Source organism: Tachypleus tridentatus, chromosome 3 (genome assembly GCF_004210375.1).
Source record: "Tachypleus tridentatus isolate NWPU-2018 chromosome 3, ASM421037v1, whole genome shotgun sequence".
Taxonomy (NCBI): Eukaryota; Metazoa; Arthropoda; class Merostomata; order Xiphosura; family Limulidae; genus Tachypleus; species Tachypleus tridentatus.
In genome coordinates, this window is record NC_134827.1 from 59,637,893 (window position 1) to 59,663,496 (window position 25,604).

Sequence of the window (25,604 nt, forward strand, 5' to 3'; positions counted from 1 at the left end):
TATTTTGTTTATTAGGGTGAAAACCTGAAGGTGAAGAATAGAAGTGATATAAATAAACAAACGAAAATGGTTATAGTTATTACTAGGAAATAAGACTTTATTAGTTAAAAGAAGTTTCAGTTCTATATCAACAAAAATCATAAATAGCAAGAGTACTACAAATGACTCAATACAATCTAATGATTTTAGGATTTCATTTTCTAGTTCATTGATTTACAACAGTAAGTAAATTTTACAATTTTTTTTTATACTGGTTGACTTTCATTAAGGCATTTTATTTTAATTATGATCTGTAATAACTGATGTAGTTCTAAACTAGTTGGCTTTTGACTATAACATACATAATTTTTGTAAGGGTCAGATATGTTTTAAAATTGTCTTTCACAAATTATCAGTGTTACCTTTTAGCTATTTTGAATATTTGTAGAGAATAATAACCCAATAAACAATAGATTCCTACTTCCTTCTATATATACTTCCTTCTGTTTAATAGATTTTACAAAAATACAACTTAACAACTTATGCATCATTTTTTATTTGTTATCTTTTTTATGTCAGGATAGGTTATCAACTTTAAAATATTTTAATAAATTTATAAAATGACTATTATCAAGTAGATAAGATAATATATTAGATGACATAACTGTGAAGGTACTTATTAGTGTAAATTAATATTTACTGTACAATAAAAAATGCTACACACTTTTTAAATTAACAGTATGTATCTAATACCCTCTCATTTTATGCTTTTTGTTGATAAACTGATTAGATTAGAATTTATAACATTAAAAAAGTCTGTGCTTAAATTTTTATGGTGTTACCTTTACTTTCTTCCTGGTGCTCATTTGAGATGTTATTCAATAACTTTTCCAAAAGGATCTCTGTTTGACTAGCTAAAGACTCATAATGTTCCCGAAAATCCAACTGGAACATTCCGAGATCAACAATTTTGTCTGCAGTGTACATAAATTTGTTGATCCATGATTTATACTCATAAACCTGTTTTCTCCATACTACAAAGCTGCTCTCACTCTAACATATTAAACAGTGATTTTTTCAGTCTAATGAAGATGCATTATTGGGAAATAAAAAATAATAAACTAAAAAATACATAAAAAATGTTATCATAAAACTGTTTTTGAACAAAATTTACAGATTTAAAACATATTTTAGGATAGCAAAAACTATTTTAGAATTAGGACCTCCTTCTTTTCTTTACTGACATCTCTAACTGAACACTTCAATGAATGAAGTTCTTAAAAATAAGTTCAAACAGTGTTAGGTAGTGCAAATCAAAGACCTGCATATCACATAACAAGGTTCTTGAAATTTCAGTGGAAAAAGAACGAGAAGGTTTCGATGGAAAAATTTAATATCTAATAAACTTAATAAAATATCAAATTAAAAGTATTCATATATGTCTAATAATGTAAATGAAGAGAATTTATCTTTACAGGAAAAACTTTGCAAAAAAAGCAAAAAAAAGCATGAATATGACTTATTGCAAAAGTTTTACTATATCAAAGAAAGAAAAATAGTTTTTGAATCAATAATAAAAGTGAGTTTGGTAAACCTTAGACACAGAATTATAAATTTAAAATGCAAAAAAATTATTTTTTTAAAGTTCAGAAGTTGACATTTTTCATACACTGAAAATGTATTATAAATAGGTACTTACTTCGTCTTACATAAAGCTATCTCAACCTTTTTCTGCCCTCTAAGCATTGTAAAACATTTTCATGATCAGCCTGCCAGTTAATATACTTCACCAATTTCACATGATACCTCAACATGTACATATCATGTGAATACTCTCCACTAATTTTTTGCATCACCTACATTTGTGCAGCTACATCCCTCTGCTATTGTTATTCAATCCTTACTTTCATGGCAGGTTATAAAAGAAGAACACCAGCCAAGGGTAGAGGAAGTAAGCAGCTATCAGAAATGCATTTTCAGTGCACGAAATATGTTAACTTCCAATATGGTCTTACCTCCTTTCATACAAAACTTGAATTCAACACTGCAAAGTTTTAGCATACAATGTGGGAACCAAGTGGAAAGTGACTCCCCCCTGAATGAATGTATGTGCTTTGAGATGAAAATGAAACACACTTATGAGGTACCATACTGACTTCTGGAACAGGTATGCTCTTTGCTCATGATGTAGGAAATGAATCTGTCATAGGTGTAATCCACAGTAAAATATAAACAGAATTAGCTACCTACACGTGCAATCTCAACCAGACAAATGAGATTTCATGACTTGTCCTTGGCATTAGAAGGTTGATGATGAAAAAAAGATAAATTATGACATAAACATAAACGTGACTAAGCCACGTGGACTGTGTTATCTATATATATACGTAACAAGCCTAATCATAAGTATACAGGAATTAAGAAGTGGAAGTTAGCTTCTGGCTGAAACTGGACAAACTCCCAAAACCACATTAGGAACAAGAAGTATAATACATCAAAACTAGCATTACAGGGTTGCCTCAAATCAACCTCATGAACAAAGCAATATCTGTAACCAGTGTCACGAACAGAAATCGTTCATTACCCAGTCATAAATACAGGAAAGAGATATCCAGCATCTGGAATTATTAGGAAGATTTGTAACACTTACTCAACCATAGGAACAGTGCACTTATGTCCTGTATCTGTCACTGAGAAGCAGGTGAAGTCCCCCCAAACTCAATTGTAGGAGCTGGAAAAGAACCTCCTGCAACCAGAATTAATGAGAATAGGAGTCTCTACCATAAACAGCTATAAGAATAGGAGAGTGTCATCCTGCACCTAGTTTTAAGAGGAGGATTCTGTATAGGCTGGGCCTGCTCTAACCTATTTGTTACTTTATTTTGACAGGAGTCCACCTGATAAAAAGCATCCAGAGGAAATGGAAGAAGGCAGATCAGCCTTGCCCTCTTCTAACTGGTAAAGTAAATTTCTAGTCTCACTCATGATCAATCTTTTCAGAAACTAAGAAATGGGTAAGAACTCCCATGTTACACTGAAAGAAAAAAGGGGGAATTACATGTGGTGGGGAGTCCAGAGGACCATCACACTAGAGAAAGTACAATGGGTATCTTTAATTCCTACTTTTAAAGCATATCACTCCCAATTAATGCAATCAAAAGGTCAGCAAGCATGGGTGATAATCCCTTCTGCTTTACTCAGGAAGTCCATGAGTGATGGTCTCCAAATGATATATACATATACATACCACAGGGTATGCTACAAGTGGTATTGTTGAAACATCCCATTCCTACAGTGAGTGTTATAATGTAATCATGACGTCAATAGTGCATATCTGACCAGGCAAAAAGATATGACAAAATGATGAATAAGGTGAGAAAACACATTGTGGAGGTGGGGGCCTTCCATGGAGGAGTTAGAATACACCAGCCTAATGAGTTATTATGAAAAATGAAAGGTTTCCAGGGTATAAAAGTTGGGAAATTGAACCTCAAAAGTAGTCAGGAAATACCACATAAAATCATAAGGAGAGAACTAGACAAAAGTTAATCAGCATCAGCACCAGTGAAAGATGAAAGTGATAGTCAAACAGCATCCATGAGCAGCACAAATCTTAGGGATGAAAGACCAGTTAAGCAGTATGACATAAGAGAAATGGTAGAAGAAGCAGGTAACATTGAAAACAGAAATATCTAATTTGTGATTTCCATAAGCAATGAGGAGAAGAAAATAAAATCTTGAGGGGAAGAGGATGATGGAACATGAAAATGAAAGTTCAAAGGAAGGATGGTAAAGATGTAAAGAATCACACAAAGATCCCAATCATCCATATTATAGGAACATAGAGGATGCATGACTTGAAATAATAAAATGGAGAGAAATGAAAGGAAAAGACAAAACCAGCAGAAAAGGAATGTGTTTGACAAGTCTATCAGATATCTAGAAATGACCAACGTGGAGAACCCTTTGTCAAACAACCAGGTGAAGAACAATGAAAGAGAATGAACAGAAGGGTAGAAAGGAAAAAACTCACAACAAATAGATCAAAGTATTAAGGTATACTCTCACCTATGTGGTAAATGGACATGAAAGGGTACAAGAAAAAAAAAGATGTAACACATGGAGTCAATCCCTGGGCTGAAACAATGCACCTGACAAAAAGCCATGTGTGAAGGCAGAGTGTGGTGACATCTGGACGAACAATATATAACTGAAATCAACAGAATACAGATTTAAGGGTAGACAAAGGTTACACAAGTAAAGGCTGGAGCAGTGAGAATGATGGTTATATTGGCCAAGACAGAACCACTAGTAAAACAAGACATAGTGTGGTTTGGAATAAAAATAGAACTCTTGAAAGAATATCAAATAAGATATTAAGCATAATTGTGAAGAATTCTCCATACTTGACTGAACACGACTACCCCCCAAAGTTAGTGGATAATAAACAGAAGAAGAAAGAAAAGGAAATTTGGTGATCCAGTGGAGAAAGGCATAAATGAGATATCTCCAACTGAAAACATATCCACCTACAGGCCTGTAGATTAAGAGACTATTCCACATGTAGAATCTTGTTGGAAGGAGATAAAAATCCACTACCAGATTTAGGAGAAAAGGCAAGTGAAGACCACAAAGTGGTAATTGTGGGCCCAGAAAAGAGATTTAGGATCTGAAAACACAGAGACCTTGAACTGTTACTTCCTGGCTCTGTGATACGAGTTACTACAGTGAAGATGTCAGAATGTAACATTACCACCCACTCCATGATAGAGAGAGGAAGAAAGTAGGATAAAGCTTGATGAACTGCCAAAAACTTGAGAATGGTGATATGGAAAGAAGAACTCCAAGCTGTAGATTACAAGGATAAAATGATATTACTAGTGTCATGAAAATAAGAAAAGAAACCAAAGCAAAGCTCAGCTCTGTAACCAGGAAAGAATAAAACATGTCAGTGATGGAACAAAACAAACATTTAAGTTCTAAGTTTACAAAATTAGTATGATAAGGCACATAGTAAAGAATTACAAAAAAACAACAGCATTTATTCAAATAGAACAATCAAGTACCTATTTCTGGTATGTAATCTAGAAATTATCTAAATCTACCTAATTAGCAAAGTACTTATAAGTATCAAATAGACAACCATCTAAGTGTATCTAGCCCACAAAATATGTAATAATAATAACTGTGCAAAATGATTAAGATTACCTAGAAAACACATTAATAATCCACATCTAACTTACAATTCATCTGAAGTAATCTAGATGACAAAGGACACATAATTACATCAAACACTGAAGAAAATTATGAGAATAAAGCATGGAGATAAAAACAATGAAAAATATCATTCTTATAGATTAGTGAATTACATGTTACTAGTAAAGATATGTGACATACAAGCTATTTAAACATATATAGCTTAAAAAAGTACTGATAAATATCAGACAAACCATCTAAATCGGCATAGTCCACAAAATAATAAAAAAAATGTGCAAACCAATAAATATTACCTAGAAAACACATTAAGAATCAATATTAATTCACAAATCCTCTAAATTAACCTAAAGAAAAAAGGACACATTTAAGTCCTACACTAACAAAAATTAAGATGATAAAGCACACAGTTAAGATTGATGAAGAAAATTATGAAAAGATAATAAGAATTGTTTGTCTGAAGTTAAGCACAAAGTTTCACAATGGGTTATCTATGCTCTGTCCACCACGAGTATTGAAACCCAGTTTCTGATATTGTAAATCCACAGACATACTGTTGCACCATTTGAGAGCTGGAATAACAAATAAGATGTTACAAGTAGTAATCATGTGTAACTTGCAATCAATTTAAACATACTTAGTTAAAGAACTTAGTAAAAATAACCTAACAAGCCCTTGAAATTTGTTAAGTCTACACAGTATTTAATATTAATGAATATGCAAAGAAAAACAACAAAGTAATAATCAATATCTCATTTGCAATGCCTCTAAAGACACTTAGATGACAAATGACACATAAATTTCCAACATAGCAAAGTCCAAACAGAGATGACACAAAATACTTAATTCTTCCATTTTTAGATAAGGACAAAGCCACACAAAAAGTATTGGAGCCAAGCTACAAGTGTATTAACCAAGAGTGAAGCATTCATGTTGAAATACTTATCATGGATTCCCTGATAGAGCTGGAAGCAACAGGATAAAGGACAGGAAGAACAATTCACCACCAAAGTGAATGACATTGCAGTACAGGAATGGGTGGAAGGTGAAAACTCTTTAAGAAGTGTACAGTGTAATAGATTAAAATAAGCTACTGGAGAAAAAGAGTCCAAATTATTTTCTCATTAATTGTATTTTTTCTCAGAAACAATGCCACATGAAAAATAAGAAGAAATAACTGTTGAACATACAAACGTAGCTTCCTGCAAATTAAGACAAACTTTCTTTACAGATGAAGTCTAACCTGATTCCTGAGAAGCTGTTTAACAGTAACATTTTCAACTGTAACAGGAAATGCATAGTTGACACAATGTTTGCAATTCATGAGATCTCTTATATTTCAGTAGCATGCAAAAAACATAACTAAACAATGCTGTACCAATAGAGAAGGTGTGAAAGGAGGTAAGACCATATCAGAAGTTAACATTTTTCTTGTGTATTTCTTTCAGAATCTGCCAATTCTTAAAAGTGAGGATTGAGTGAGAATGGCAGAAAGAGCTAAGCTGCTTCAATATAGGGAGCACAATACTGTTGGTGGAAAGTAGTCACATGATATGTACATGTTCAGAAATGGTGCAAAATTGATAGGGGTATATAGACTGGTGCACTGATTGAGAAAAGTTTTTAACAATGCTCAAAGAGCAAAAGAAATGTGATATAGCTGTGTTTGAGATCATACTGGAATAATTATTATTAAAACAATGCAACACATATAATACAATATGTTAATAATATAATAACACTTATTTATTGCTAAAGTACAGTTTATTAATACAATCACACTGTCTGCTTTAAACTCAATTATCAAATAATACAAATATTACTATGTAACCAAGAGTTTACCAACACAGTTACATAATAAACTCTCTAAAGACACAGAGCATTGTTTACTAACACAATCACATTGTAGTGTTAATGAACAAAATGACATTATGATTTGTTTGGTTTTAAAACACTTAAGTAACACAGACACAAATATCAGACACTAAATATTCCACTTAATAAATCAAGTAACAAAAGTATTTAAAATTTTTACTCTCAGAATATAGTCTTCTAACATAGTCCAATGCAGAACTTCATATTGTTTTTCATTAACCTGCTATATTGCTGTCATTTACACAATATTTAATTATTCTTGTTAATTTGTCTTGTGAGATTCATTAACATATATTTCTTTACATCTAGCAAATGTTTAGTATTATTTAATTGGTCCTGAAGTCTCCACAATGTTCTATTTACAAAGGCCTTCAGTAAATTCTTAAACTAGAAAAACACATTATAGCAAAAAAATATCTTATAATAATGGCCTCTGAAGAGAATACATAAAAAAAGTGTGTGTGTGTTTTCACACAGCAAAGCCACATTGGGCTATCTGATGAGCCCACTGAGAGGAATTGAACCCCTGATTTTAGCGTTGTAAATCTGGAGACATACCACTGTACTAGCGGGGGGAGAAAAGCTTTAATGAAGAAATGTAGTAAAAAATTTATTGTTGTTTTAGTAAAATCCTACACATTGGACTGTGTTTTCTGTCCATTGTAGTGAATTGAACTCATGAACTTAGAGATTTAAATCCATAAAGTTACTGCTGACCCACTGGGTTTGAGGACTGCTAAAAAGTTAGAATTCAGTCAGTTTTGCTGAGGTTTGTTTTTGTAATTATAAATATATTTAGAATAACTTATAACTTTTACAAATTCTCTTAAATGTTTACTACATCATGTCATATATATATATCAAGCAGAAATGCTGTTTGTGCATATACACTTCTCACCTACACTTGGCATGCACCTTCAGGGCCTCTACAGAAAATCTTGATGGATCAGCACATAAACCTAGTTCTTTATGTTATCCCCCTTGGCCACTATGTATTTTACCTACTATTTTACTGATATTTATTTAACTCTAAAAGTACTTTTAGCGCCCTCCTAGGAGTGATATTGGTGGGCTTGCATTTGGATCTAATCGCTGTATGTTACTTTCTAAGGATTACTGTGTCTTCTCCCCATGTGCTGAGTAGATATATCAGATATTTGAATATCATAAGCATGGGATGGCTTTGGCATGACTGTAACCATTCTGCACATTACTCAAGCCTACTCAATTAGAGATTGCATGATGATTCAGATGTCTAAATAAGTCATATGTAGAGTTTTTGTTTTTAATCTGTAATTTGTCTCAAAAGGACAGTGTACATCCTGTGCACAATATTGCTGTGGGTTCATACTAAATTTTGTACTTGGCTGCACCACTAGAAGTAACATGTTAGGCAGCACAAACATAAGCAGTTTTTCTATTATCCCATAGTTAGCCATCATAATCAAATATAAAATGATTAAATATAATGGAAAAAAACTGTTAATTCTTTATATTTTAACATGATCACCGATCAAATGATGTAAATAAATTTCCTACTTTAATAACTTGAAAACATACCTCACCATCTAAAATGTAAAGATACTTATTAAAGTTGTTCATGTATTTCTGAAGATGCTGAAATTGTTCTTTGAGAACAGTTAATATCTGTGTCTTGATAATACTTGAGAGCCAAAACATTGTGTATTCAGATGATTTTCAACTCGAAGAATTATTCTGACAGAATGAAGCAAAGAATCCAAGATATCCAGCAAAACTGTTTCAAAATTATGGTAAGTTGGTTCAAGTTTGATCTGCTGTCCAACTGCAACCAATTTTATAATAAACATGTGATTTTCCTGAAACAAAAAAGACATGTATACAAATTTTACTCTATAGATAAATAGATATTTTTGTGCAACATACTGGATGGTCGCATCTTATCTACTCTACAAAGCCTAAAAAATCATTTGTAAAAGTTTAGAAAATATTTTAATGTTTTCTAACTAATCTGTGACATTTTTTTTCTTTTTGTGACAAGCAAGTAAACAACTGCATGAAGGTTGTATAGGTATGCAAACATGTATTTTAAAATGCAGTCCTCTGTTATACAGAACTTATCAACTACAACTAACTGCTCACCATACTTAACTCTCAATTTGCCAAGGATTTGAACTGTACAAGTAAATGGCTGTGTTCATTTTCTACTTATGTATGTGTGGTGATGAAAAGCATTATTTTTACAGTTAATAGGTTTTAATTTTTATCTTATGTGGAGTAATAATCAAAGTTTAAATTTTTATCTTACCTGAAGTAATAATCAAAGTCTTAATAAAAAAGGTAAACAAAGTTCTGATACTGTAATGAACATCACATATAAACACAAACAGTACAAAATGATTTGCAAGACAGTAATTTAAGGCGTATGTATAAAACTCAAACATTATACTCAGATTAGTTGACTAACTTTTATCCACAAAGAAGAAAGAAAAGTATATTTAGCCCATATTTGGAAGTAAATTTTCTACAATGCTAAATAAACAACAAAACCAATGTTTAAAGTAATTTTTTAAGAAATTTTCCATTGTTTTTTTTGTAAACAATGAAAATATCTTTTCTGTGGTAAACTTTAGAAAATAACGTGGGGATGTATTAAAGGTACAAGTTCTTTTACAAGGCAATCAAGCTTGGTCATTGAAATTACATAATATACATAGAATTATGCTATTTTAGGTAAAGTAATAAAAAACAAAAAAGAAATGAATCCTACTAATTATAAGCTAATCAAGCTTACAAAATTTAAATGTGAATTAAAACACACAAGAGAAACAATCATAATACATGTATACACAAAAATGTTTTAGGAGAGTAACCAAAACTGTTTTTCCTTCTTCTCTGAAAGCTGTTAGTTTGTATCACTGTAGTTTAACTTTTTTTAATGTTGAAAAATATATACTCAGCAGTGTGTTGTGGTTCTTGCACTTGTATACTTCTTTGTAAACCTTTTTTTGAAAGTGCAGAAAAAAATGTTTTAGGACTGTTTCTCTTTGTGTGTAAATTAAAGTTTTTCTACTTTTATTCTTAATGCAAATCTTATGTGAGTTGTATGATAGTGTCAGTTAACATTAACTTTGATATTCAAAGATGACTACAAAGATAACTTGAATTTTATAATTCAGATGTTTTACCTCCAAAACATTGTAAAAGGGTTGGTAAATGTTGTGTAGTAAATTTCCATTGGCTAAGGCTAAACACTTCAAAAAGAATTTCAAAAGACTAAAGAAAATAGAAAGACACAAGAGGCTTATGCCTATCACTATTATAAATAAAGAGATGTGTAAACTGTGGGAGATGGCAGCAAGGGTACATCAACTAACAATTTTTTTCAGAAAGTTAGGAAGAATATTATATAGTGGAGGTAACTGTAACGAGCCTGTTCTATTGAACAAAATATTTTATTCATTGAATTGTATATACAAGGAACTACTAGAGAGAAAGTCAACAAAAGAAACAGAGAAGGATGTGGATGATAACCTAAGAAGATTGTAGTTATGGGTGATTCCTTAACAAAGTATATGAATAGGATTGTCTGTGGGGTAAATACAGAGAAAATAATTAAACAAATGTATTCCTTTAGAAAGAAAAGGGTAGCTCCAAATAAAAAAAATCAGGTTGGTTCACAAAGGGTATAAGAAATAAAATTAAAGAAAAGCATTGTATATTCAAGAAATATAACAAAGTCTTCAGATAAGGTAAAACCCTTTAGGACTGATAGAGATCGGCCTATATTTAATGATTATGAGAAGGCTGGGTTATTAAATTTGTTTTTCTTCAGTTTTAATTAATGAATTTTTAAAAGGTATTCCTAATCTTGAACAGGTTGAAAAAGATATTTACCAAGAAATTTGAAGGAGGTTAAGGATTAGATATATAAGCTGCATGCTACTATTTTTTGTTAGTTCTTGAATAGTGGGCAGGTGCCAAAGGATTGTAAGTTAGCTTATATTTCACTCCTCTTTTCATGAGAGATAATAAAAATTCTCCCAGTGATTACAAGTGTATTAATCTAACATCAGTTGTGAAAAAAATTTAAGAAAGTCTGATAATAGAGGCTTTACAAAGTCATTTAAAAGGGTTACTGCTTATGTAGATGAGGATAACAGTGTAGATTTGGTATATTAACCTTCAGAAAGCATTTGACAAGGTGCTAAATAAAACATTTAAAAGGAATTATCTCTGTAGGTATTAGAAAAAAATTACCTAACTGGATAGAAGAGCAGCTGAATGGAAGATTGTTACTGGAAATACAATTCAGTCACACTATTAATATCACAAGTGAGAGTCAGGTTTAGAACCTTTGCTCATTTTTTGATTTACATCAATGACATAATAAAGGAATGATTAGTTCTAATAATAAAATAACTGTATAGGTGAGAAAATATCAAATGCAAAATAGATTATAAAGCAATGTTGAAAGAGTCAACAATTTAAAATAACTTTATTGATAAAACACGAATACCATGTTTTGGGCAACAGCACTTCATCAGCTCTGGAGTATTTGTGTACAAATTATTATTATGAAATAATTTCATGTGGCTTTGCAAATGTGAAGATTCTCTTTAATGAGCTATGAAAGTTGGTTTACTCCTAACAGGTTTAGTTTCTGTTTTTCATTTGTCTTATGAACACTATTTACTCTTCCACTTCACTTATTTGCTGAATGAAATTTTCACATTTTTCCATCTCAGGCAAAATCAGTTAATCATAGTTTGAGATGCAGTGATGTAGTTGGTTGATTGTTCAGCTTAAATTGTTGATCATAAATGAGGAGTGTTTTGTATTTTCTTTGCATCCATTCATCATTCAATGAGTCTTTTATTCTGAAGTGTCCACTGCTCAGTTTCTCACTTCAGTCTTAGTTTAGATAATTGTAAATTCCAGAGTTATTCAACTTTATATGTTCCAGGTCCAGTATTTAACACATTCAGTTCAATGAGATGTCAATAAAACATTTAATCTAGAGTTACACATTTTTTAAAACATTTTTTGTATTACTGGTAACTTTCTTTTACAGATAATCAATTATTTAGGTAAAAATTAATTATGCATTTGTAACAGACAAAACGTAGTATAGTTTATGCATTTACAAATAGGAAATAGGACAACCCATGTTATTGTAAAGATAAATTAAACATCTTTCTTTAAAATGTCAGGCAAATATTGGCATAACTACCTTAGATCTGCATAAAAATTCAGTGTATTTTTCCATAAACACCTTGCAGAGAGATTGAAGTTGCAGAGTCATTAGCATTGCTACATTGTCAAAGAAAGACTGTAGATGAAACTGAATAGTGGGAGACGGAACATGCTTCTGCTTGATACCATGATGAATTATGTTTTGTACAGCTGTAAACCACCTGAAAGAAGAAAACCTACTTATTAATACGTTGTAAACATCACAATCTGAGTTGATGCTTTTCAGTTTACCTATTATTATAATAACAAGGAAAAAAGGATTTACAAATCTATATTTTATAAACAGAATTTTAAGAAATGTCCTAGTCTTCCCACATTTTCTGAAACTGAGGATATAAAAACTTGCTTTCTTAAAGAACTCATTTTCTTATATTTTACATGTGAATGATTAAGTATACAAATACTACATATCTTTCTTTCCCATAGTATTTATTATTTACAACAATCTTTAATTTTTTAAATTCTGATTAAACCTGGAAGCTGTCACATGAAACATCAAACCTGAGGTGTTACTTCTTTGTGACTCAATATTTCAAGAAGACAACATACTATTTCTGGGATAGTTTAATTGCATTCTACTTAACCTTGTGTTTGTGAGGATACTTTGAAGTTGTCACAAGAAACAAAGACATTTCTATGTCCTGGTGCCCTTTTATGAATTTTCTTGTGATAAGCAGATTTTATGCTTATGATGAAGCCTTCAATTGAATCTGGAAAAGAGCAGTCTGTCTTTTAAAAAAGCCAAAACTTGGTTCTTGAAGTCTTATCAATGTTTATACTTACTGAAAATGTGTACTACAGTTTAACTTTCTCATTTAAAATATCCTTTAGTTTCCCTTGATACAATAAATAGTGTTGAATTTGTTGTCTTTTTTATTCCATTTGTTACAAATCACTGCAATTTTCTTCTCTAAATTAGATTCATGAATTTCTCATTTTTGTGGAGATCAAGAGATGCATGATGTTACAGAAAGTTCACTGTTACATTATTGATTCGTTGTTGCTTGATTAAGTGTTTTATGGCACAAAGCAGCTAGGCTATCTGCACCAAACAACTGGTAAAAAGTTAAAAGTAAATTTTGTAAAATTCATAAAAGGAAATTAAGGTAAAAAAAACAAACAAACTAAAGTTAAAAAAAACACAACATAAATAGCATAAAACCAATGTTTACATCTAGTCTACAAAGTCAAGAAAAAATTACGGAAATTTAAGTTGTAAAGGACTTTCTGTAGTGTAACTGTAATAATGATAACTCACCAGGAAGACTAACAGGTAAGTACAAAAACCACCATCAGTCACCTGATATAATAATACCTTGCCAGGATGACTAATGGGTAGTTCAAACAGCAGCATTAGTCACCTGAAGTTGGCCTTTCCAGTCCTAGCTTCGAGTTATTTCATGTTAGGCCAGTTTCTAATTTTAAATCGAACTAGATGATTTTTAAAAAGAACCACATTAAAAAGGTGTAATGTAGAAATTAAAAAGATTAATGACCTTTAGAAAACTAGAAACATTACCAAGGTGGACAGTGTCACCATCACTGTCTAACATTATGGACAAACCTTGGGACAGAACATGTTTAAAATGGTGCCGTTGTTGAGAGTCATAACAATGACAAGAAAGTAAAATGTGGTTTATTGTAATTTGAGTGTTACACAAACTACACACTGGTGCATCAGTCCCAGATAAAAGCAAATGATGAGTTAAAAAACTGTGACCAATGCGTAGTCTAGTTAGAACAACTTACTCTCTCCAATCCTGACGGAAGCAAGACGCCAATATAATGTTTTATTTGGAAAAGCTTGTTTTCGTGTTGCTAACTCCAAGTCGACTGCCAGCTGGCACAGAAATGAGTGTTGAATACAGGACCATAGTCTATGTATGGGACAGGTACAGTGGTGATAGAGCCAGAGCAGATAGACTTAGCCGCATTGTCAGCAAGCTCATTCCCATGAATACCAAAGTGGCCTGGTATCCAGAAAAACTGGATAGAAGTAGATGTTAAAGAGAAATGGGCCAGTGGTTTTGAATATCAGCAAGAACAGGGTGTGAATTAACGTGAAGCGCTTCTAGGACCAGTAGAGAACTAAGTGAGTCAGTATAAATAGTGCAGTTTGACTACTGCTTAACTTCTATGTGATCCAGGGCAAGGGAAATGGCATACAGTTCAGCAGTAAACACAGAAGCTGTAGTGGGGATTCTGTGTGCAACCACCAAAGCACAACAATCCATGGCAGAGCCAACACAGTCACCTGATTTCAAACCATCTACATAAATAGGAATGGAAGGATGGTTCGAAAGATGTTCAGCAAATTGCAGACAATATTTCCAATCAGGAGTGTCTACTTTTCTCAGATGATTTAAAGATAGGTCACAATTTGGAACTGTAAGAAGCCATGGTAGGATGGGCTAACCAGTGGATACAGCAATGTTTATTGAGGACAGACCCAATTCATCTAACTGCACCTGATATAAATGCCAAAAGGAGCAATGGCAGACCATCTGGTCTGGAAAAGCATGGCCCAACGAGGAAGGAAAACAAAACCCCAGATGAGATTCTTTGGTAAGGAACAAAGTATCGAAGCATATAGTAAAGACAGTTGCAAACAATGGAGGTGCAAAAAAGGTTCATGAGACTCTATGTATAAGCTCTGAACTGGGGAAGTGCTGAAAGCCCCAGTGCAGAGCCAAAGACCTTAATGATGAATAGGATCTAGCATCTTTAAGGCCAAAGGTCATGCAGAGTTATAGATCAGTAATCCACAGTCAAGTTGCGATCTAATAAGAGCACTACATATCTTCAGCATAGAACGTCGATCTGCTGCCCAAGTGGTGGAAGAGAGGACACAGAGGATGTTCAGTGCTCTTATACATTTGACCCATAGCTGCTTGAAGTGTGGTGTAAAGGTCAGCATACAGGCAAAGATAAGTTCCAAGAACCTTGTCTCAGGGACCACAGACAGCACAACTTCACTGATATGGAGTTCAGGATCAGGGTGAATACACTTCTGACAATTTTGTTTAAGATCCAGTACTTACACTGTTGACAAGTTTGATCAGATCCAGTGCTTACATGATGACAAGTTTGATAAGATCAAGTACTTACACTGATGACAAGTTTGATCAGATCCAGTACTAACACTGATGACAAGTTTGATCAGATTCAGTACTTACATTGATGACAAGTTTGATCAGCTCCAGTACTTACACTAATGACAAGTTTGGTGAGATCTCAAGTACTTACACTGATGACAATTTTGATCAGATCCAGTACTTACACTGCTGATCTCGGTAACACAGTGATCTAACGAAATAGAAATAACTTTGTTTATATCATTATGTAGAATGATATGGCTTTACCATCTTTACCAAATAATCCAAAACACACATCTGACAATGTAAAATATCACAAATATTTTGTTCAAATGTTGCTTATTTCATTACCAACAGGTAATTTTAACATGGTAACAAAACTAACATGCCAGCCAGCCACGGTAACAAAACTAATGTTTTAATGAATGTTTATTGTTATCCAAATCAGATATGTGATGATTGGACTTATGATCTGAAACTAATCACCTTAGCTCACACTATATCCACTAGATTTGCATAAGCTTCTCTCACTTGCCTCTTTTAAAGTCAATCACAGCATTTAAAGTATTTCAAATTGTTTGTGAACAATGTCCAGGCCTCAGTAAAGAAATATCGATGTTTTACCACTTGAAAAACCATCAGATGAAAACTGGCCGATCAGAGCAGGTTAATACAAGTTGGTGACATGTACCATTAGCATGAATGTAGGACTATATCCAAACCAATATTACACATCTCGACAGCTTCATTCAAAACACAAACAGATGACCAGTATCTGCCAATTTAGAATACCCACAGCTAAAACTATTACCAGAGAACCAGTCTTAACAATGCCATCCGTTTACCAGACATAGCCCGGAACTGGATAATGTGTCAATGTAGAGACGGTTAGAGCCAGACTTTATGTGGTAAACTGAATGATGTATCAGTTATGGATAGTTAGACACTCAGTGAGGTGTATTCTCATCACAACAAATGACACAAGATATCTTTACAGATAAGTTAACCATGTAGAGATAGTTTGTGGGCTAATTTCAAAATAGTTATTACATCGACCATAATTTAATAGGAGATGGTGTACATACTATGTACAGCTGTCAATGTACCCCTACTTAATTACCAGGGGTCTTAAGAGTACATCACAGGTTATAATGGCTATAAACTTTATAATGTTTACGTACATTTGTATAAACAAATAATGGCGAAAACTTTATAATGTTTTTGTACAGTTATAAAAAGAAATAATGGCTATAAACTTTATAATGTTTATGTACAGTTATATAAACCAATAATTTTTAAAAATACATTTTGATATATATCTCTGCTGTGTTAGTACTTATTTTGCTTTTAATGTAATTACTAATGGTTTTTTGTCTGATAATTTTATAGATATAATAAACTGTTATCAGTCCCATATCTCTGTGTTGTTTTATAAATGTATCTATTGTTGAAGGAGTTATTCATAAAAAGTTTTTAGTTGAATTTTATTCAGTTTGTTTAAAGTTAGGCACAAAACTAAACAATGAGATATGTTTGCTCTTCCTACCATGGGTATCCAAACCGGTTTCTAGCAATGTAAGTCCGAACACATAGTGCTGTGAATTTTATTCAGTGATTTGGAAAGTTACAATATGTCATCATTCTAATAACATTCAATTATTAATACTTTAAACAGCAGGCATAATTCATGTTGTGGTTCCACAAGGTAAACAATCTTTAAAAACCTGAGAAATAGAAAATAAACACATATGTACACAGAAAGTAAAGCCATTTTTATATCAATAAAAACCAAAACTAAAACTACTGTAAGAAAAGTACTAGAGAATAGTGAGTGTTTAATTTCAAAAAGTGAAAATTTACTTATCTATAAATTCAAATATTGAATTACACCATTAAAAGGACAGAAAATGAACCAGATTCATATGAAACAGTTGTCATAAACAAACACTGTCTTTTCACTTTACCAATACTGAAGTGAAAAATGGATAACACTTAACAATATAATTATGAAGAACTTAACAATCATTAAATATTAAGTCATGAAATAATCCAAATAATAACACCAACACTAAGCAGTCTTGTTTATCCAGAAATAAGCCCTTCTTCAATAAAAATATTATCAACAATCTTTTAACACTATATACAAACACTGTTCTTAGTTCATATCCTAAGTCTTCTTGTATAGTCTACACCAACATTTGTTGTCCTCTCTTCTCTCATAGGGTCTCATGTAGAGGTTTACAGAAAAAGTCAAACAAAGAATTTCCAGTTAACTTAATAACTGACTGATTTATACTATAAGCTCACTGTACACAAGGACGACATTAAACAGTTTCACGTGTAAAACTTACTTACATTTTACATGCAGGCATAAACTATTTACTTTAGTTTTTGTACTGTCGGGTTATCGATGGATCAATTTTAAGTTTATGGACTTATAACACTAAAATCCAGGGTTCTATTCCCTATGTTGATCAATATTTGAGGCTTCAGCTGCTTATGAAGTAGTTTTAATGTCATAAATCACAATCAATTCAAACCAGACCTACACCTCTTCACAGATGCTTATCTTTCTTGTTGTGGTACATCTCTGAATAGCTATCTCACCTCAGACATCTGGACCAGCATAAGCAATTCCTCCACAACAGTGTGCTCGACCTTTATTCTATCAAACGGAGATGTTTGCATTTCTTACCAATGCTAGTAGATGGTTTGATTATTATCCATTCTGACAATTTCATGGTAATTTTATATATCAATAATAGAGTAAGTACCAGATCTTTAACTCTTTATTTTTAAACACTCGACCTCATAAACATCTATCCAGTGAATTTGCTTTATAGATTATAATGTATTAAGAGCGATGTACCTCATAGTAAACCATCTGTACCCTCTTCCACCTATTAAATAGCCACTTCACTCACAAGTTTCCTGATGTGTATGCTTTGTTTTGGATACTTACGACTTCTTTTGTCATTAGTAATGAAGATTCATGAGTACAGATGGAGCTAGCAAACATGGAATTGAATCACTCTCCTATTAATAGAGAGAGGGCCTTTACTGCACAGTAACATCATTATCCAATAATATAATTCATGAGAACTTACAAAAGTTTAGGTGGGAGTTGCCTGAAAGCTAGTGTCATGCAAATACTTAAGGAAGATGCTAACAGAAGATAGAATCTTTCTCTGAAATGCTAAGTATCTAATTGAAACAAATTTTTATGTAAGAAAATGTTAACTTTCCAAAATCAGATCTGTGGTGACCAACCAGCAGGAGATAATACAAGGGGGAGTCCCATCTTTTCCTTAACATTTGATGATGTGTTAAAATCTTCCTTTTTTGTTCTTTTATGTTTTGCATGTTGTTTGTTAGTGTTTCCTTTATTATATAGTTGTTAATTAACTAAAGTTTCAAAATTCACTCCAGATGAAAATGAATCTTGAATTTCATGTGAATTTTAATACCCTTTTCACTGAGGAGAATATTCAAAACATTTCTCAACGAGGCTGAATTTTCTTCCTTTTATTTTAGGTTGATCCACTTCTGATCTGTCTTATAGTGAAGTTATTTCTATTTTGAAAGTCATGTCTATGATGGAAGTCCCTATACCTTTGACTCAAACTTACTTTCATACATGTTACTGAGTATGATTGAATTAATGGAAGATTTCTGTAGGTTCACTGAAATAAACAAAAAAAATGAATTAAGATGTGTCATGAGATAAAAGTAAAGATAAAGAATGGAACATAGCTGTGAAATGATGTCCACGTAACGAGAGAAGATACAGAATGGAACATAGCTGAGAAATGATGTTGACATAATGAGAGAAGATACAGAATGGAACATAGCTGTGAAATGATGTACACATAATGAAAGGATGGCTGAATACTGTCAAGAGGAAACAAAGTTGACAAAGCCTTATGCAGAAGATGGAAATAAATAAACAAGCTAAATTTCTCATTGAAAACGGGGAGATGAAAGAGATTAAAACCATAGGAAATGAAGTTCTAGGCTGCATAATGAAAATCACTAATATATGAAAATAGGCTGTCACGTCATCAACATGTAACTACTTTACCTAGCCACTGTTGAGATTTGACTTATGTGAGGTAGTTCTTCCATCACAACAGAGACAGAAATAGTAATACCAGCTTGAAAGTTCATAAGCTTTAAAATATAAGTCAAAAACCAAAGTAAATCTCTATCATTTAAAAATGCATCTTTCGAATGCAGAACTATATAGGGAGCTAACAATTCGGGGAGGTGGTGTCCACTCTAATTGTTAGAAAGCAAATGTATCATCCCACTTTTGCTACTCTCTTGCTTTACATGTGACTTTTGGACTAGCTGCACATGTACTTTCCATTCCTTTTCCCTTTGTTCCATATCAGAGAAAATTATAACTGGCTGAGTATTCCATAATTTACAAAATCCAACTGATTATTTTGTGAGGGAATTGGTTTTAGAAAGTAATTTGACCAACCAAATAATAATAGTTGACTAAAGAACCCTCATCATACTTTCTCCAGCTGGTTTATTCCTGGGAGGTCTGGTACAGAAAAAGAGATGGACCAGTCTAGATGTATTGGTAAATAAGATAAACCAGACAGCATATCTACAGTTAAGAATGTCATACTCATTTTTACATACAATTTAGTGACCTAGACTTTCAAGATGGAAGAATAATATACCTGGTTAGTGTGTTTTCTCACTAGCTTATTCCTCTTACAAAAATAACATTCCAACCAAATTCTTTAGACACTTTCCGAGGACTGCTTGTCTGGGTTCCTAAACCAAATCAATGTGAGATCCTCAGTGACATTCCTGTTGTTATGTTAGTTTCAGTAAGATATCGAATCAATGTTAATATTTTCTTACAGTGAAAACATATTTCTGACAGATACTATACTCTCCTCACACTTCTGGTGCTTCTTTTCTGACTAATACAGAACTGAAGAATGTGAACTACAGTAAACAGGAAGTTAGCTGTGATAGTCGTGTGTGTTTTAGTGATGAGTTGTTCTTGGACATTTACATGCTACAACGCAGCTGAATCACATTGAAACGTAAAGTAGGTGGGAGTTTCAAGGCTAGGAGAGAGTATAAACATTTTCACTCTTTGAAGGTTGCAATGAACAATACAAATTCTTGTTGAAAATAGTATGAAAACTGATATTTTAGGGTATGTACAGTGATATGATATAACTTCCTATGTATACATACACATAAACCATCAGTTATAAATATAACTAGAAAAATAAAACTGAATATAACACATGGCAACTGATAATGTACTTAATATTTAAAATTAATTTATAAATAAAATCAGGTATAATAACTTTATATCAAACACAAAATATCTAAGTAAAAATGTTGTTGAATAACTTGTTGAAAAAATATGTCGAGGAATAAATATTTTTGCAAGTGTAACATTATACAACATGAAATTATATTGTGTGTGTGTTATTATAACATTATATAACATTCAATTATATTGTGTGAGTTATTATAACAATATATAACATTAAATTATATTGTGTGTTTGTATTATTTTGTAATAAAGCCATATCGAGCTATCTAACATGTTCACTGAGGACAATGAAAACCCTGATTTTATTGTTGTAATTCTGTAGTAAAGTGCTGTACCACCCTGAGTTTCCAAGAATTTCCAAGTATGAGAGTGTTTTTAAATATTTTAATCTAACCTAGACTGTGCTAACGTATCTACTTAAATAGATGTTACAAACTTGGGACTTCCTAATAGAGCCACAAGTCTTTTCATGTGTTATTACTGATATAGTCACCAATATGGTTGCCTTTAAACTTTACTCATCTTGGCTCATTTATTGTAGACGATATTTAAGTCACGGTGTGAGGATGCTTTCTCGGTAAGCACAGATGAATTCCTTTTAGATGGACCAAAATTATCAAGAGGTTTTCAGAGATGTCACAGAAAATTGAAGTATATCTAAGGGTAAAAATGTAGTACTACTTAGTTACACAGTTTATCACATCACTCTAAATAACAAAACATCACTGGAGAACACAAGTTTCAGCAAAATATACTTTGAACTTTAAATGTGAACAATTAAGGTGGACTTAAATCGAGAGGCAAAAATGTAAAAACGTGTACAAATTACACGGTTAGCAATTAAGTAATAAAGATATTTCACGAGGAAAACATCAGTACTTATTAAAAACTAGATTTATTTTAATATGTTAAATATCATGAGATCAGTTAAAATAAACTATGAAGTTTAAAACATTATATTCAATTTTTACAGACTTATCACTGAGAAAGAGAATATGTTTTGGAATAAATTATCATTCACAAGTGTCAATCATGTCTTAGTTGTGTACAGTTTCAAAAAGTAATGTTTTCATTCTTTATTGTACAATAAATTACTTGATTAAATATCTCTATAAATGATTCCTTTTTAGTGAATATTTGTTAGCGCTGGTAAAAAGTTTATCATATCATATTTTACTTCATCTTTCATTATATTTTAATTTTTTATATAATTTTCTTTTATTCTTACCTATCGATTTAACTTGTAATGAGACGTATCTAATATTTATACAATAAACAATATTTAACAGTTTTACAGACATTTCAGTTTGAATAGTTTGATCTAAAACAGCTTTGTTTTTGGTTTTTTTTTAAAGAATTTCCAACCCAGAAATGAGACATCAAGACTGACATTCTAATAAATATTTGGCCTGGTTTTTGAATAAATTTGGTATTAACTGAAATGTCATATTTTGTTACTAGTTTTTGCCAAATGTTGGTTATTTTTCTGCTAATATCGGGAATATATGATATGCAACAGTATATGGTTTCATGATTTTTTGATTTGTGAGGTATATTTACTTTTGTTGGTTGATTTTGCTTTATGTTTAGGTGTGTGTGTGTGTATAATATTTAACTATGGTTTGTGGAGGAAACTTGTTGATGTTGACTAAGTATTGTTTTATTTTGTCTAACTCATTATTAATTTTATCTGGTGAGCATATTTAGTTTCTTAGTGTGTTGAGTTTTTGTTTTGTTTCATGTGCTGAGTTCCAAGGAATGTATAGTCCAGTATGGATGATTTTTCAGTGGATTTCTGTTTTAAATTGTGTGTCAGTTCTTGTAATTTTGAGGTTAAAAATGATATTTGATTGCTTTCTTTCTATTCACATGTGAAGTTAATGTTGGGATATATAGAGTTAATGTGATTGAAAAAATTAAGTGTGTGTTGTGTGGATGTGAATCTCGCAATTGTGTCATCAACATATCTGTACCAGTTTAGTGGCAGATGTAATGCTGTGTTCATTGTTTGTGTTTCAACTTGCGTCATAAAAATATTAGCTAGAACTGGTGATACTGAGTTGCCCATGCTTAGGCGATTTGTTGGTATATAGTTGTGGTTGTTGAACATGAAGTTTGTCTTCATTGTGGTGAATTCTATGAGGGTTGCTGGGAATGTCTATTGATGAGTTAGGGTCTCGAATACAGAGTTCTAAGACTATCATACAGGCTTCAGCGGTTGGGAATTTTGTAAAGAGGGAAATAACATTGAAACTGGCCATTAAGGCTTTATGATTAAGTTAAGATTAGACTTGAAATTAAAAGAGTCTTTGATGAATGAGTTGGCTGATGTTACATATTTGGAGAATGCCCATGCTTTGTATTTACCAAGATTGTAATTAAACAATTCATATGTGGATGTTATTGGTCCTAATGGATGATCTGGTTTGAGAGGCTTGGGGATGCCGAATATTTGTGGTGTGCGTGAGTCGGTCTTGCGTAGGCAGGAATAAAGTTTTTGAAACTGTGTTGGCTTTTTCATTTTTAGTAGTATTTTGTTCTGTTGCATTTTATGTGTCTTTGTTGGATTTGTGTGTATTGGTTTTAATTTGTTTGTGTCTGATAGGATGTTCTTTATTTTTTGGATGTATTCATTCATGTTCATTATGACTATAACGTTTCCTTTATCTGCTTTTAAAATTTTTATGTTTTTGTCGTGTTTTAGGTTTTTAATGGAATTAATGTCTCTTTTTGTAAGATTGTTTTTAGCTTTCTGTTGTGAAATTATGTTAATGATTTTGTGAGAAAATTATTTGAAAAAATCTTTTAAAATGTTGTTTTTAGGTGTTTCTGGAAAATATAAATTTTTAATTTTTTGGGGAAGTTTGGCTGTTGAAAGTCAATAAAATTGTCAGAGTTGTCTTTCTGTTGGTTGTTTTCTGTGGAAAGTATCAGAAGTTTTCTGGCTAGATCTTCTAAACATGTTTTAATTTCTAATGTTGGTCCTTAGAACCAACCTAGAAAATAGTTTTTTGGCAAAAACTAGTCACAAAATATGACATTCCAGTTAATACCAAATTTATTCAAAAACCAAGCACAAATCTAAGTTCTATATTATGTAAAAACTACAATGACAAACACCACACCAATATTATTTATAAAATACAATGTGATAACTGCCACGACTTCTATATTGGAGAAACAAGTAGAAAAATGGAAACCACATTCAAAGAACACAAATAGTCACCTTCACACGTTTTCGAACACTGTAATTCAATCTTTGGCTTTCCTTCCATCCAACAGTTCCTCAACTGCAGAAGTAAAACCCTGGAATTTATTGTTCAACAGAACAGAATCATTATGATCAATTTCCTAACTTTTAAGTCAAATAGTGTTCTTTCTGCCTTCCTGAATGTCAGTGTTAACTGATATATCTTTTCCATGTAAATGTTTAAGCTCCTCCTGAAATCTTACTGTCATTCTCCACAGTCCACACTTTACCTGCCTCTTCTTTAATGAGGATACTCTCCAATTACAAATTCTACACACAAATTGCATTTTCATTACTAGCTTCCTTCAAAATACCTGCCAGTCCAAAGCTCCCAAATGAAATCCCGTTATTGTACTCGTTACATCTGACAAACTTTGAACGCTTGTCTCCAAGTCTCAACTGTTGTATTGATACTTGCAGCCTTACAGTTATCAATACTAATTACCATCTTTTGCTAACAGCTACTATTGAGCTTAACATTTAAGAATCAATTACATTATTTTTTATCTCTACTCCTTCTTCACAATAACGTAATGAAGTTTAGCTATATGAACTTTATAAATTAGTATAACTGACAACATACGTGAGGTTAACAACAAAATATTTTTAGTCTGATTTATAATCTACCTATTTTTATAAGCTGGATCAAAACTAGCGATCTCACTTGAAGTAATAACGTTAATTCTTAAAACACCAAAAGATATTAAAACTTTTAGAATAGGCTAGTTACAGTTAATCAAGTTCACTAATTTTTGCTGTAATAATAAAACACGAAGAGAAAAACAGTTTTGGTAAGCTATATTTTAGATTATATTTACTTAATAAAAATATATTTATTCTGTTCTACGATTTATCACAAGCTTATCTTTAACGAAGCCTAAAGTACCGTTACAATGTTAAGCCTATTTAAAAATTAAACCTTGTTGTAAAATCTACATATTTGAAATTTTAAGTTTAAATTGTGACCATCTTTCTTTCATTTACAAATCAGACTATATCTAGTTGTTATTTAACCCAAATGACTTCGAATTTTAATATCAAGATTAAATAACTCACAAATTTATAAGAGCGACCACTCTTACCTTGCATCTTAAAACTTAGATTTGATGATCAGCGTTAACATCTAAAATATACATATATATTTGATAGCATTTAAACGACAAAAAAGCAACCTGAGCGTTGAATTTTTGTTCAATCGGAAATTGGGAATGAACAGATTTAAATAATAACAAATGCAATGAAATGTACAAAATAACATTTGATACACACGTGTTAGAAAAACTACTGTGAAGAAAGGCTCAAATGTAACAATAAACCATTAATATAATGATAAATATGAAATATTATTACTTCATCAGCTTTTATGTCCTTTCCAACAATATAGTAAGCTACTTTAGAAATACTCAACAATACACACCGTCTCTCAGGAACCAAACTATCATTGCACAAGTTTCGAAGTCTCTGTGAAAAAAACAACTGCGGCGTATATTTCAAAATATTAATTTTACTAAAAGTAATTACAAAGGCTCTTTGGAAGATCTGAGTTGACATAATAATGATGTCTATTCTGGAGTGTTTAACTCATGTATTTCTGTTGCTTCTAATATGCTGTTGGAGGAATATCTTAATCCTGGCTCTCCTT

General features: G+C 31.9%; 1 long non-coding RNA gene across 1 annotated transcript; it reads right to left on the reverse strand.

Moving 5' to 3' along the window:
• Positions 1-76: 76 nt before the first annotated feature.
• Positions 77-25,056, reverse strand: LOC143246950 (uncharacterized). Its single transcript, XR_013026281.1, has 4 exons — positions 25,019-25,056; positions 12,281-12,464; positions 8,629-8,906; positions 77-1,032 (listed from the first exon to the last, which is right to left on the reverse strand). It is a non-coding gene; the product is annotated as an uncharacterized LOC143246950 (long non-coding RNA).
• Between the last annotated feature and the right edge of the window lie 548 nt (positions 25,057-25,604).